We start from the raw sequence: 14715 nt of genomic DNA, 5'->3' as shown, positions 1-14715 counted from the left end.
GTAGTATTAAAGAAGCCAGGAATTGGAGCAGAATATATCCCTAGACCATCTTCTAGGAATTCAGGAATGAAGGGAGAGGGTTTTTTTTTGCTAGATATCTTCCTCTGATCCCTTCTTCTGGGTAGATGTATGTGTTCAGCTTGGCAGACTGAATTTTTCACTGCTGTGTTCTGCAATTCCTTCTCCCTCACCTCCTGGCCAAAAAATCCCAAATACAACCTCACAAATATAATTACTGAGCTACAAATTACTTCACAAGGAACAAGTGACACCCAAGTGGATGTCATCCAGAGGGAACTTGGCAGGCTTGAGAGGTGTGCTTGTGCAAACTGGATGAGGTTCAACAAGGCCAAGTGCAAGGTTCTGCACCTGGGTTCGGTAATCCCAAATGCAAACACAGGCTGGATAGAGACTATTTAAAATGGTTCTAAGGAGAAAGACTTGGGGGTGATGGTTGAGGAGAAGCTCAGCATGAGTTGCTAATGTGCACTTGCAGCTTGCAAATCCAATCATATTATGGGCTGCATCAAAAGAAGCCTGGCCAGAAGGTCAAGGGAGGTGATTTCCTCCCCGTGCTCTCTCACCTGGAGTACTTTGTCCAGTTCTGGAGCCCCCAGCATAAGTAGGACATGGAGCTCTTGGAGCAAGTCCAGAGGAGGGTCACGAAGATGATCAGGGGGCTGGAGCACCTCTCCTGTGAAGACAGGCTGAGAGTTGGGGTTGTTCAGCCTGAAGAAGAGGAGGCTTGGGAAGACCTTATAGTAGACTTCCAATACCTGAAGGTGGCCTACAAGAAAGGTTGCATGTGCCATTGATAGTCTCAAGGAGAGGGACTTCTTACAAGGGCACGTAGTGATAAGGAACAGTGACTTAAAACTTGAAGAGGTGAGATTTAGGTTAGATATTGGGAAGAAATTCTGTAGTGTGAGGTTGGTGAGACACTGGAACAGGACGCCCACAGAGGCTATGAATGTCCCCTCCCTAGAAGAGTTCAAGGCCAGGTTAGGTAGGGCTTTGAGCAACCTGATTTCGTGGGAAGTGTATCTTCCATACAGAGGGGTTGGAACTACATGATCTTTAAGGTCCCTTTCAACCCAAACCATTCTATGAAATAAAGCCACGATGTTGCCTGCTGACAGTCCCAGCTGCTAACATCTTTGCAGTAGGTCCTGGAGTTCTTCCTCACCATGGGCACTACTGAGTTACACAGTCTGAAAACTCTGAAAACTAAATAACTACAGAGGTAGGATGTTTCTAGCAAGTTCATCCATTTCAAGACAACATGGTAGTAAATCTATTTCTTTTGTACTATTTTTATGTTCACATATAAACTTACCCTCAAGTCATTGTTTTCTGATGGCACCTTTTATTGTTTCAGTAACAGGTCTTCCTATTTTAGCACAGGGATAAAAGTGGGACTTATCTCTAGATAGGCTGCCTTTGTGACAGGATCTCATAGGTTCCCATAATTCCCACAGCAGAGTCCCAGGGTCCACTACTGCTGTAAAAACATCTGAAGGATTCATGGTGCATAGCAGGCTTTCTCACTGCTGAGACAAAGAACAGTTTGTTTTATTTTGTACGGGAGGGAACATCTTGAAGGAGACCAACATGCTGAAGACCAACTAAGGTACTGCAGAAGGCTATGAAGAGCCAATTGCAATGAATCTTAATACTTTCTATCATTTAGTGTTGAGGTTAAAAGTCAAATGCCCTTTGGGAGAAGAGATAATACTAGTGTAAGAATTAATCATAGAATCTAAAAATTAATCTAAGAATTAATCATCAAAATTACTGTCAGTGGAAAAAATATGCCCTTAGAACCTCCTGAGACTATAGGGCCTCAGAGGATCAGTAAAATAGAGAAAAAGGAGCTATGACTTACACTCCGAACTGGCATGGTGATGCAGTGTGTAATGTTCATCTAACAAGTACTAGACCAGTTTTCAAAAAGGTGAATCAAACAGCTGGAAATGCCCATGTTTTGTGTTGGTGAGAGCAATCAAAGGCAGAGTAGTCCTGGGCTTTATGGAAATAATTTATTTTTGGAAAAAGAGTCCATTAATTGCTATGAATGACTAACAACTAGGAAAATTGTTCTGGTTCCATGTTTCTACCACAGACTTAGCTCTGGGCTGTGACAGGTCTCATTTATCCCACGGGAACTCTGTTGATCAGAAAATAGTTGGTAGAGATTGGGTTGCAAGCCTTGGGTTTACTTGTTCCCTGTGAGTAAAATATTCACTGCTGTGACTGAAAACAATTTAATCATTCTGGATTGTTTTCCATAAAAGCATAGTAGAGGCAGAACACGGGGCATGGTAAGGCAATAAAATACCATGTCTGATATGTCTATTGTCATTAAAACTAAGCTGTGCAAAGGCTTAGTCTATAGGGCCTAACACACCAGGGATAGCCTCCCCAAATCTTGCATCAAACCTTGCTCTCTGTCTTTATGTCTTCCCTTACCCTGTACACATCAGGAGACAAACTTTCCCATCCCACCAAAGTGAAACTTTAATTTTGTAATTTTTGCCTCCTTTGGTACTGACTGTACAGTCCTGCTTTTTAGCATCAATCCAAAAAAGCAATCCCAAGCTCCTCTTTTGACCTCACATGGCATCTCTTACTGCTCATACGGCGTGGCCTTCCACATACCTGGTATGGCACCACCACCCTTTTCCATGTTCCAGGACAACAGGGAGCAGGCAGCTGGCTTTGTTAAAGCAAACTCAGAGTCAGGCTTCTCTCGGCTCCTGCAGTTTATAACCTTGATCTGGGAACTAAAAGGAGCTTAGCACTGGCTTTGGACTTTTGAGGAAGGCAAAAGAAGGAATGGTAAAGGATAATAAAGGAACAAGCATTTATTCAAATCAGTCACCTGATTTTCTGGGTGTGAATTTGAGAGCAGAGCAGTCTGCGTGGGACCAGCAGTGTGTGCAGCCCTGCTCTTCCCATCGCTCTGCCCCTCTCCTGACGCCTACTCTGTTTACCGAGGGGCTCGTCGCACCACCAGGCAGAGAGCAGATGCCATCCCTGAGGGTCTGACAGGACAGGGAGTAGAAGCTGGGTTTTTTCACAAAGCCAAAGATAAGGTTTGGTGGTAGGAAGGACAGGAAAGGGAGAAGTATGCATATCCTTTCTTCTGAAGTTATCTCTTAAAATAAGTGCATAGGGGGGTTATTTAAAAAATAAAACCTCCTAAATATTTCTAGTCCCCTCAGTGGAGAGCTCTGTGTTTGGGGCCCTAATCTGCAAAATCAGAGGTTTGCATGTGCCATTTAAGAGATTTGACTAAAAAGATGCATAGCATGCGTCATGACAAAGTAGCCAGCTGCGCCGGATTCTCTTTGCCTTGTAGTAACTGCAGCACAGACTTCACTGGAAACTGCATCAGTCTCATTTGCAGCAGGAACTTGTGCAGTGAATTGCCTTGCTTCCGGATTTCATCTCCTATTGAAATTCTTTCACTTGCTTTTTGTCTCCTCCACTTTCCTCCTCCGTGTCCCCCCGGTTTTAACCTTGCGGAGGGCTGCTGGAATGCACATAAACACGGCCCAGAGGCCGGGGCTGGGCTGCGGAAAGGTCAGGCCAGCCCGGCGGCACACAATGAGGAGCAGGCTGGGCAGTGGAAAGTTACAGCCCTGAGCTGGCCTTGCAGATTGGTTCTCATGCGAGAGCTGCCCAGCTCCTTCGGAAATACGATACCTGCTGAAGAGATTCAGCCTGGAAAAGACGGAGTGCTCTTGAGAGTGTTGTTGCAAAAGGGCAGCTTTCATTTAAAGGAGAGGAGGGGAGTTTGGGGTTATCACACAAATCTAAATCTGCTGTTTATAGAGTCAGATTATGCAAACGTTTGTGTTTTACCAGTAACTGCTCAATGAAAATTGTCATGATGTTAAGCATAGTAATTCTGCAGAAAAATTACAGCAAGCATGACTCAGTATGAGAAAAGTAATCTACAGAAGTAGAAATAGGCTTAATTAAGAATTTACTTGAGTCTTTAATCCATTACTCCGTATTGTATCAGAGCATACATACAGTTATGCAACAGTATTTGCTTGTAGCTAGTTGCATTTCACAGGGATGCCAGAGAGTGTTAATCAGTGGTAAAACTGTCATTCATCCACAGGAAAGAGCTGTTTGACAAAGAACTTCATTTGCTAGACATAATATGGAATTTATCTTTCTGCTTACACCAACTGTTTTTTGTAGGAACTCGTTTGTTGCTGTTTAATTTATTTTACATGAGATTCTAGTAACCACTATCAAAAGATCTGGGTGAAGGGTCATGACAACAATCCAGCTATTTAGCACAATTTTTCGGTAAACAAATCAGTGAATTGTTTGACCAGCATGATGTAATAATTCCCCAATGCATTCTGAATGAATGTGCTACAGATACAAATAAGTTTCATTAACTAGTGTGGACCTCCAAAATGAAAAGGAAGTACAGAAAAAACAAGGTTGGGAGATGCATGTTACAACTGGAGCTGAAGCTGAGGGCACTGTAGCATGTTTTGAGTCTGGCTATTTTGAAAAGATGGGTTTCTCTTTATCATAAGTTGTTGTGTATATATCAATAGTGCCTTAAGTCTGAACTCTCACTGTAATGTAAATACCTATGGCAGGCATATTATGACATTTTCTTTGCCACAAAAAACCCTGTAGTTTAAATTATGGGGTATGATGTCATTATTATTCCCATTTTGAGGACATGAGGAACTCAGGGTCAAACATAGCAAGTGATTTTTAACTGGCATCATGCAGCTCTGGACTCTGTTCTGGTTCCTCAGCTGCAAGCCCCTCTGCTTCTGAGCCTGTCTTCCTTTAGCTGGAATTAGTCATCCACAGCTACATAACATGGCTTATAGGTGTTAAAGCTGTGAGGGGTTTACAGATCCCAGGCATCTCCTACTACAAGTATACCTGACTCAACTTTAGCTGGAATTCTGCAGAAAATTAACCTTAAAGATATTTTCCAGTGGAGAAAGACCTGACAGTATAGGCTAAGCATTGGCTTTTTGTTTAGATGGCTTGATAGTTAAAGAAGTTACTTTTATCTACACTTTTTCTTATTCTATCATATGGCCTCTTCAGAAGCACTTTCAAAGTGTTCATGAAGTGAAGCCTTTACCACAGTCAGTACCAAAGACCTTCCTGCAAACTATGTTAAATGAATTCCTTATAAATACGGCTTTTCCTCTTTGCACACCTTGTAGTGATCCATACATTTCTTTATCAAAGATACAAGCTTAACCCACTCTCCCAACCTGTTACTCCAGTCCTGAATCTCTAGCAATTTATGAGGGCAGTGATGAGACAGGAAAGTACTCAGGAACATCTAATCTTGAGAACATTGTGAGACCTAAACCATTAGTAATCTGTACCATCATGAAGCTGAAACTGGTTTAGTTGTTCTGCTTAGGTGCACCCTATGATACAGATATACTTTATTGTTTTTTGAATACCTGAATATGTTTGTATAAACTCTTACCAGAAAAGGTAAGAGTTGGAGCAATTCAAAGTTGTAGTCAGTCAGGGCACCTTGTCAGTTCAGGGTGATTTTAAAATAAAGGACAATTTGTATTGCTGTGAGTATGAGTAAAGCATGTCACTGACACACTTGGATACTCTAATGCCATAGAGATAGTTCAAAATGCCAGCAGTCTAGATTATCACTATGGATGTGATTTACAGTACTGGTAAGAACAAGGTGATAGCAAATGTTAAAAATAAAGCCACATAAGCAAGCTTTGGGAATACTCCATGAATGTCTTGCATCCTACTGAAAAGTATTTGTCACTTGCTACTATTGGGTACACCACTGCTTTGTGAGAGGCAGTGTGTTAGCTTGGCGTCTAGGAAGGAATTATGGAATCACTAATGACAACCTTATGCAATAACTGCAGCATTTCAAACATTACTTCTGTGCTTCTAATCTGCTGTTTACACAGAAAGACAGCTTTAGGCAGGCTAATTTAGGCTAACTTAAATGGCTACCAAGCTTTGTGGTAAAGGGAGCAAGAGAACTTCTAGACATCAATCCAGCTCCAAACGTGTCTGCTATTCATGATCCACTCTACTCATGAGATTTTTTAGCCTTAGGCCTTCCTCATTAACTGCTCTGTAAAATACTGTAGTGGTGAGGTCCATGGGTGACCACTGGATTAACAAATAGAAAAAGGACTTAGACCCATCTTCTAGTCTTGTTTCTGACTTTTGAATGGACATTGCTTTTCATAAGCTCTCTTCCCATATCACTAAAACAGGGAAAAAATAATATGCTGAACTGAATCTGTCCTCATTTACTCAGGTAAGTATCTAATCACAGTCTTTTCCATGAAGACTGAAGTAAACATGACATTTGATACTTCATTCTGAAGTCTCAGTACAGGCAGGGAAATGTACTTCTGAGAAACCCATAGGGCAAAAAAAGTTTTCAGGCACAAATGATGCCATTTAATCTCTGTAGAAGTTTCCTTGCTGTGTAGGGAATCTCATTCTCTAACAGACCAGCCAGTTATGTGGAAAGGTAACTTTTGTCCAGCAATCAGATGGCTACATTTAGAAGTATTTTCTTCCTCCCTTTCCTTCTCCTTTGTGGGCCTTAGATACATACAAACTATTGTTTGATTTGAAAATCTAATTCTCAGTTCTGGCTGCCCTTGGTAGCATCACCTCCAATTTACTTTGCTATTGGCAGACCGTAGAAAGATACGTCAGGCTTGCAGCACAGAGCACTTAGAGGTAATAATGAAACGTGCAGCTTATCTGAATATGTTGTTCCATTAAAAAAGTTAAACAGGAGTATGATCTTCTGTTGCTCTTTAGAATAATTTGGACAAGCTCTGAGAATGTTTGAAGGCAAAACCTGTTTCCTTTTTAAAAAAATTAGTAGGTGTTAGATACCTTCAACACAAAGCAAGATAAAAGCAGCTTGTAAATAAGGGTTACTTCTCAGCTTCTGAACAGCCTCTCTGCATGCTGCCAGATATTTGTGACCTCGGTGTCATGGCTGTGTTTCAATGGAGTTTCAGTTGCCAATATTAGCACAGGCTGCTCTCAGAGTAACTTGGATACTATCTCTGTAGATGAGGTTTAGTGGGAGCCTGGCAGAGTAGAAGTGACTTGCAGGAGTTTGTTTAGCTTTCCATCAGATTGCAGAAGGTCATCACTAGCAGTAACATAGCTTGTTGCAGTTCACAACACTATTTTGCCTATGGATTTCATTTAAATCCATGCCTGATCAGTAAGTGGCCACAGTTTAAAAGAGTAACATGCTGGTACTTATTATGGATACTCGACCTGCTGGAGAGAGATAAAAGGATCTACCATCAGTTCTTAGTGGAAGACTGTAAAAGTTGTGTTGAATTTTATCTCCATATCCAGTGAGTTATCTGTGAAGAAATCTTGCTTAGGGTAGCAGATTGTCTCAATATAGCAATTTTTTAAAATTTGCATTTTTAGTCTTTTAAACTGCCCCCCCCCCCCCCCCCCCCCCCTTACAAAAACCCAGACTTCGCTATTTTCTTACCTTTTACTGTATCAGAAGGTTTTCATTGCCTTTGAGGCCAAAATTAGTATCTTAACTCCAGTTGTTTTTAAGCAAACAGTTAATATATGTGTACTTGAAGCCAGGAAGCTTGTAGACCAATGCAGAATTCTTCCTGCTTGTCCTCATTTCAGGTTTACCGTCTTCTCTACCTCCTTAGTACTTCAGGGACCCTGAAATTCAAATTTGGTTCATAATGCTTGTGTGTCCTGTAACAATGTAAAATTTATAGTATGCTATACTGCTAGCATACTAATGCATTATTATATTGCAATATGTTATACTGTCCCCCTGGCCCTGTTGTGTCATAGTGTCGCCCCTCGTGTTCTAAATGCTGTCAGACTTAGCACTGTGGTGACTTAAGGGCAGTGAAGGAGAAAGAGCAAGATCAGACATGCTTTGAGTTGATAAACCCGAAATGAAGCCTGTATAGGAGAGATAATATCTAAAAGGAGCTTGGTTATATTTACATGCCACTGTGGTGGGTCTGAAGTAGGAAAGCCTTTCCTTCCTTCAAGTTTCTGTCTCCTTTTTAACTGTCAGTGCCAGTTGAAGCTTTTCAGTTAATTGTATTTGATACCCATACATCTATGGAGTTTGATGTTTAACTGTATCATATGCCACCCTTTTACAATAGTTGAATCAAAATACAGTCACACCAGGCTAATGCAAATCTATTATTATTTTTTTGTTTCTAAAGAGCACCGTAAAATGTTGTTGTTCAGATTCTGCAGAAATCTAAAGAGCTGCCTGCAGAGCTTCACTGCCCCTCTCTTTTCAACACAGAACTAGTGTTCTCCAGCTCTTAAGCATTTTTGGGCATTGAGTAACATGACATCCTTTGAGAAAATGGTTTAACAGTCAGGGGGCCTGGTCCCTGCATTTTAAGAGAGTGGCCTGACCCACCCACATAATTTTCTGCTGGGATTACTCATGCTTCTGGCAGAGCTTGCCTGCCTTTCTCCTGCATTGGCCATAGTGCAGGTGCAAATTAACACTGAAAAATATTAACTTCAGCTCATTTTGTGCCGGAAAAGATAAAGAAAGCCTCAATCTGAGTTCATGTCTGTGTACTTGCCTGAAATTTTTTTTGAGCCTGAGACTAGTTATATATCTGTTTTGAAAGCAGTGGATTCAAGACACAGATTCTGAATTGCAGCACTTTTATGCCCTTATGGAAAATCTGTCCTGTCAATTTCTAGCGAAAACAGCTCTCACATCAAGGAATACAACCGCAGGAGATGTGTTCAAGTGTAGTCAGATCCAAGTAAAATGAAATCCAAAGTGGCAATAGCCCAGGATGAAACTTGATGCTAATTGTACATAAATAGCAGAGGGACTGTCATATGACAGGCTGTAATCAATAAAACATGCCTGTTGTGACTAATCTGCATGTCAGGTGTGATTACTGGGACAGAGTGTTGGTGCTGTTGTGTACCTTGCTGTCTCCTGGCTGGTGATAAGAGCACTGTTATGACTTTATTCCTCATATAGAATTAATTTCTAGTTCTTTCTACCAAAACAAGGAACTTGACTGAGCAAATGAATGAAGCAGTCTGCTGTGCAGATGATACACACTTCATCTATAGTTTTGCTAAAACAATTCATGTGCAGAAGTGCATTCTTTGAACAAAATTGTATTTTTTCCCCCTAAATAAGAAATTTAGGATTTCTTGTTTCACCAAATTGGTGTTCATTAGAACACTTTGAAAAACTGAGATCAGCCTCAGTAGTTACCATTTGTTTTCCTTTGTGGAAAGTTATATGCCCAGAATTGTTCTAAGGGACAAATGTGTTTAGTAGATAAGATTTTTTTTTTTTTTCCAGCAAGGAACCATTTTGTGCTTTTTGTGGTCACATCACAAATGCTGTCTTAATTTATTTGCTGATTTTTGTATATCTCAATTTCTAATTGTTTGTAACTACAATCGCTTGTAGCTCTAATACTTATTGTTTCTGGAACTTAACATGTAGAGATTTTTTTCTATACATAAAAATATGTAGAGCTATATTTAGGTTAGAATGGGGAAAAAGAAGTACTTGTTGTGGCCCCAAAGGAAACAATAGAACACAAGTTAAAGGGAAAAGCATGTTAATGGCTGCAGAATTCCAGAAGTGTGACTTCATTCAAATGAAAAGGAAGAACTAACCTAAAGATAAGGTGCCAAAAAGATGGGGAACTGAACTGAAAGGACAAAATATTCTGATAAAGAAAATGTGGTGTTCATGGGTTTGTAGCTGTGAGAGTATTAGTAAATGTCAATGTACTCAGACTTTTTTTTTTTAGTAAATACCATCTTCATTTTTAGAAGAACTAGAGTTTCCTACAACCAAATTAAAATCTTAGTGTAGAAATGACTAAAGGGCTACAGAATTGACTGTAAATGTACATTATAGAAGGGGATGCAGTAATTTTCCTTCAACTTGATAATTCCTTGAGGTAAATTTGAAATTTCTGTCAACTACAACTTTTGCAAGTAAACTCATAGTATGAAAGCCTCTTTAGTGGTGTGTTGCTCTGTCTTCACCACACTACTACAAAGTGGTTTTGTGGGTCACAAGTAGTCAGAAGCACTTGTTATTAACCTGTACAAAGTCACCAAGTTAACTTGCTTTGTCTACCTCTATCAAGTTAAGTGAAGGTGCTTGTCTCCCTCACCTCCCTTTTCCCCTGGAGTGACCAGAGATGTTGGTGCAGGAGTACCTAAGAATCACAAAAACCTACACAAGTTTGGAAGTGATTCATGAGATGAGGTCTGTGAAGTGGTTCCCCTCTGTATGACAACTCTTTATAATGCTGCTCTACTTAGACTTTGGAGGATGGCTTTTTGCATAGTCTAGTTCTGGGGATTGATGTACACACCAGTTCTCAGCTGACATCTAGGTTTGCATCCATTTATGGAAGCAGGCAGTTTTCAGTAATTAGGACAGAGTAAGTATTGAGGTAGTGTAGGAGCTAATGCAGTGTGTTTTCAGAATATCCTATAATTTTCCTCTTTCTCCTGTTCTTGTTTTTAACTATTTCATGAGTGCCAGGTGAGGTTAATTTGAAACCGAGCACCAATGAAGGTCCCTGAAACTTCTAGCAGTTGCAGTGGCCCTTTAGCACTTCTCAGAAGGGTACAGATAAGGCTTGAAGGGTACTCTGATTTGGGCCAGGCAAGAATTTCTCTGGGATTTGAGGAATCCATAGGGGTTAACCAGCTGAAAGTTTAGTTATTGAAGAAAAGCTTATGTGCTCATTTATAATGTTCCCCACTGAATAGCTTTTTCAAAATTATATTTACCTTTTGTAGATCCATCTTCAATTTGAAATCAAAAAGAGCTGAAAACAAGAAAATCTCTGTTTTCAGACAATGCTGCTGTCTCTTCTCTGGCTGTATGAGGAACAATTCAAAGCACAGTGCCTCACACCAGGCTTCATTCATGACTTCTTTTTCTTCTAACCAAAGAATCTCTGAGCTGCATTTCCTAATTTCCCTTCTCTTAATAGTCCATTTTCCTTTCTCACCTTCTCATATTACTGTCCTGGCATTCTCTTGCATGTGATATTTATATAGTTCTTAGCTGTAAATGGATTTCTTCTGGCCTTTGAATGGTCTGGGAATTGCATTACATCTCAAGGTGACTTTTCCTCTAGTTACAGCCGTGATCTGTCTGCTAGCAGGCAGCAAAGTCCTAGTTCTACTCTACTATTGTAATTTGATGCATTTTCCCTCTTAAATTAGGAAAATAATTTCCTTGAAACAGATTGTTATTCTTGGCCTAAAATTGCCAGACAGTTTCTGATGAAGTCACATTGTGATCTGCCGCTTTCTTCCAAATGGATGAAAAAACTATTCACATTTTACTATGAGACTCAGCTTTTAGAAAATATGAGCATCTGGGATTCTTACAGATCTCATCTTCCCTCCTGGAATCAAATCCTAATAGGATTCTGAAAGGGAAATACAGATTAAATTAAATGGTGTTATTTGCCTTTGAAACTTTAGCTCTCCCTATGATAGTCTGGTTAGAACTAAGGCATTGGTTTATATTTTATTACCCACATAGATGTGATTTATTACAGGTTCTTGCCTTGTGTTGTTATTCAGATTTTTGTGCAGTGCTCGTAAGTAAATGTTGAATGCATCTTGAGATGGGTATTTGGATAGCTACTTCATCTTCTGTTTCAGCATTGTTAATTCTTCACTAGCAAGAGATCTCTTTCTAAAGACTGAGAGGTTCTATTTCATTTGCATGAGCAACTAACATTTTGCATAATTTCAAAAGTGCAGTAATATTTTTTTCTATGAAAATTTCTCATCTGCTTTCTTTAATAACTACCATGAATGATGAAGGGGAATTATTAGACACTATTCAGATCAACCACAATGCCTTGTATAAGTTTACCTGTGTTGTTGGAGAGAAAAGGTTTTTGTCTAAATTATGACATTTTTTTTTTAGATCCCTCTGCAACATAAACATAAATACTAGAGGTGAAGGGGGGTTCAAAACTTCATGAACTTCATCTTGAAAAGATGAACTTGTCTTGAAAAGATGAAGTGGAGGATAGCACAATTTCATCACAAGTTGATGACTTGTGTGAGTATTCATTTCTCCTTCACATGTTGCACTGTTTGATTAACTTGTTTTGTGTAACTTCTTTGCCCACTTTACTACAATGAAGAATATTTTAGTGGAGTTACTGAAGGTGAGAGACCTTACTCACAAAAGCTGAAACTTGCGAATTGTTACCTTCTTTGTGAAAATTAGTCACAACAGAATTGTTCCATCCTTTGGGATCTGTGAGATAAGAGAATCCTTCTTCCCAGGGGAGTGGGATACGATAGTGGTACCACTCCATGCAGTAGAAAAGAATTCCACAAGATCCAGACAAACTTTTTATGTATGTGTTTATTTCTAGACCAGTGATGTGGGTGTGCCTGTCCCATATCCTTTTTTTGCATGTATTGTGAACTTTTTTTAAGGCAAGAACAGGGTGTTTGGAAACTGTCTGGCACGTTGTAGCTGTTACAGAACAGAAAAAAAGTATTCCTTAGTTTTTAACATAGGGCAGACTTCTATTAGATTTGCTGTGTAAAGGGCTGACCAAGTTGAAATATGCTGACATCCAACCTAGGATATGAGAGCCACCATTGGCATTAAAGCTTAAAAATGTTTACCTGCTGCTGAATTCACTGTTCAGGGAAAATTACCAGGAGATTGGGACCTGTTGTTTAATACAGAAAGAAGCAGAGTACAATAAAATTTTCAACATCTTCCCCTTAGCTTGAGGGCACCAAATCACATGAGATTTGGTTTTGCTGATTGTTGGGTGTAATGGTGTTGCTCAGAAAGGAACTGTTGGTGCTAGTGCTGGGATAAGACTGGAAAGTGGAAGGGAATCCAGAGTATTGAGGATCCTCCTAGGTTCAAAAATATTTAGTGAAGCACCTTTTCTGCAGCAGTAAGGAAGATGAGTAGCATTAGTCTACTTGGTGTGAGCTGCAGGAGCTGTGATTATGTGAGTGCTCTCAGAGCATACAAGATGTGTGGCCTTATTTTTACTTCTTGCCACTTACTTACTTACTTAAACCTTTGACCCCATCCATTCTCTTGGGTAAAGCAGACCTGTGATTTCCTTTCTCTTTTATTCCCTGTGGAACTGGAACACATGCTCCATTAGGTACTTTGAAAGTAGGTTAGGGAGTTTTCTGATGCTTAAACATCAAAGTAACGCTGTGATGTAATAGGTGAAGTGGGTTTTGAGGCAAACCTGTGACTCCACATAGTTCTTGTGGAATGGTTTTACTTAGTATGATCAACTGCTTGGATCATCCTCCTTTGGTAAATTATCTATTGGAAGGTTGGGGGTTTGCAGAGCATTGAGAATATAGATGAATAATAACTACTGTGATCTGTGATAGTGCTGTGGTGCTTATGCTGATCAGTTTTAAGTGTTGCTGCTTGTTTATATTATCCTTCATTTATTTTGCTCTTTTGTTTAACCCAGACTGCAGCATAGTTCTGACACAATTGGTTACACCTCAGCCAGGATAAGAAAAAAGTATTTTTATGTGTCACCAAGTAACACATCAGTTCATACAAATCATAACTCTGTCCACTCACAAATCCCTCTGCCGGTAATAAAGGACAATTCTGCTGTCTCTTATCCTGTCATATGTTTTTGTGTGCTGTGAGGGGAACAAGTGTAGACTTTTTTTGGATTTGAAAATCTGATGTTGTGATGAAGGTTAGTGATACCCACAGGAACTGTGTTGACAGCACAAGGAAAGAAGAGCAGTGATGGTAAGGACATAATAGCAGAATTTTCCCGTGTTAGAGACCACTGCTGAAATGAAAATTTCTGCTCTTTGTATGTTTCAGTTATTATTTTTGAACCCTCTCTTATAACTGCATTGTTTTAAACAGAAAATGGCCCTTTTTTCCTAAAAATAGATGTGCTTTTTTTTGGTAGCTCTTCATTTATACACAAGAGTGAATTAGTGTGTGTGCAAATTCTAAATCCTCTATTTTAGTTCCCTCCCAACAGCTGACAAAAAGATACAAGGGAATAAGTTTAATGGAGGGGAAAAATTACTGATGGCACAAGGTGTCCCTTACACATATGTGTGACTGTAATAACTACCTACTGGCTTACCTTTTGTATGATTTTTGAAAGTTGGCCTGTGAAACTAATGAGAAATTTATTTTCACTTTGAGAGCTAGAGCACATGTAGTTTATAATCATATTTCATAACATGAACTGTGGGTTTACTCCAGGTGTTTTTACTAGTGGTAGTTTTTGCATGGCTTGGGTTTTCTTCTGGCAACAGATACATCACTGCCGAGATGACTAATGATGCAGAATCCTAGAGTGTTGGGTTTTTTTTCCCAGACAGTCAAGAACAAATCAAAGCAAAAGAAGTATGAGCAATCACACCCAGTTTTACCTATTTGTGGTCATTATAGACCGGGCATTACTCTTGAGAATATACTGGGAGTCAGTTTACTGTTTCCACCATCAGCACTTTTTACCGTGACCAGAACTGCATTTAATTTTTTTTATATATTTCCCATTCTTACTATCTTTTATTTAAACATCAGTTAAAGGAACATATTTGCATAAGGAGTTCCACTGGTGTTGCAGAGACTGCCACATGTAAGTATATTTATTT

The 14715-nt window shown here is 39.6% G+C and overlaps 1 long non-coding RNA gene across 4 annotated transcripts in view; it reads left to right on the top strand.

The window, feature by feature from the left end:
• The window catches only part of LOC139794564 (uncharacterized), an 86760-nt gene that overhangs the window by 22522 nt on the left and 49523 nt on the right, over positions 1-14715 (top strand). The window contains exon 3 of one of the 4 annotated variants that reach the window (XR_011725176.1): positions 12002-12074. The exons of the other annotated variants lie outside the window; for them this stretch is intronic. This is a non-coding gene — a long non-coding RNA (uncharacterized lncRNA). Of the gene's footprint in view, positions 1-12001; positions 12075-14715 lie in introns of those variants that run through there. 4 annotated transcript variants of the gene reach the window in all.

Source organism: Heliangelus exortis, chromosome 3, assembly GCF_036169615.1.
Source record: "Heliangelus exortis chromosome 3, bHelExo1.hap1, whole genome shotgun sequence".
Taxonomy (NCBI): Eukaryota; Metazoa; Chordata; class Aves; order Apodiformes; family Trochilidae; genus Heliangelus; species Heliangelus exortis.
This window is presented reverse-complemented; position numbering and strand designations above follow the sequence as displayed.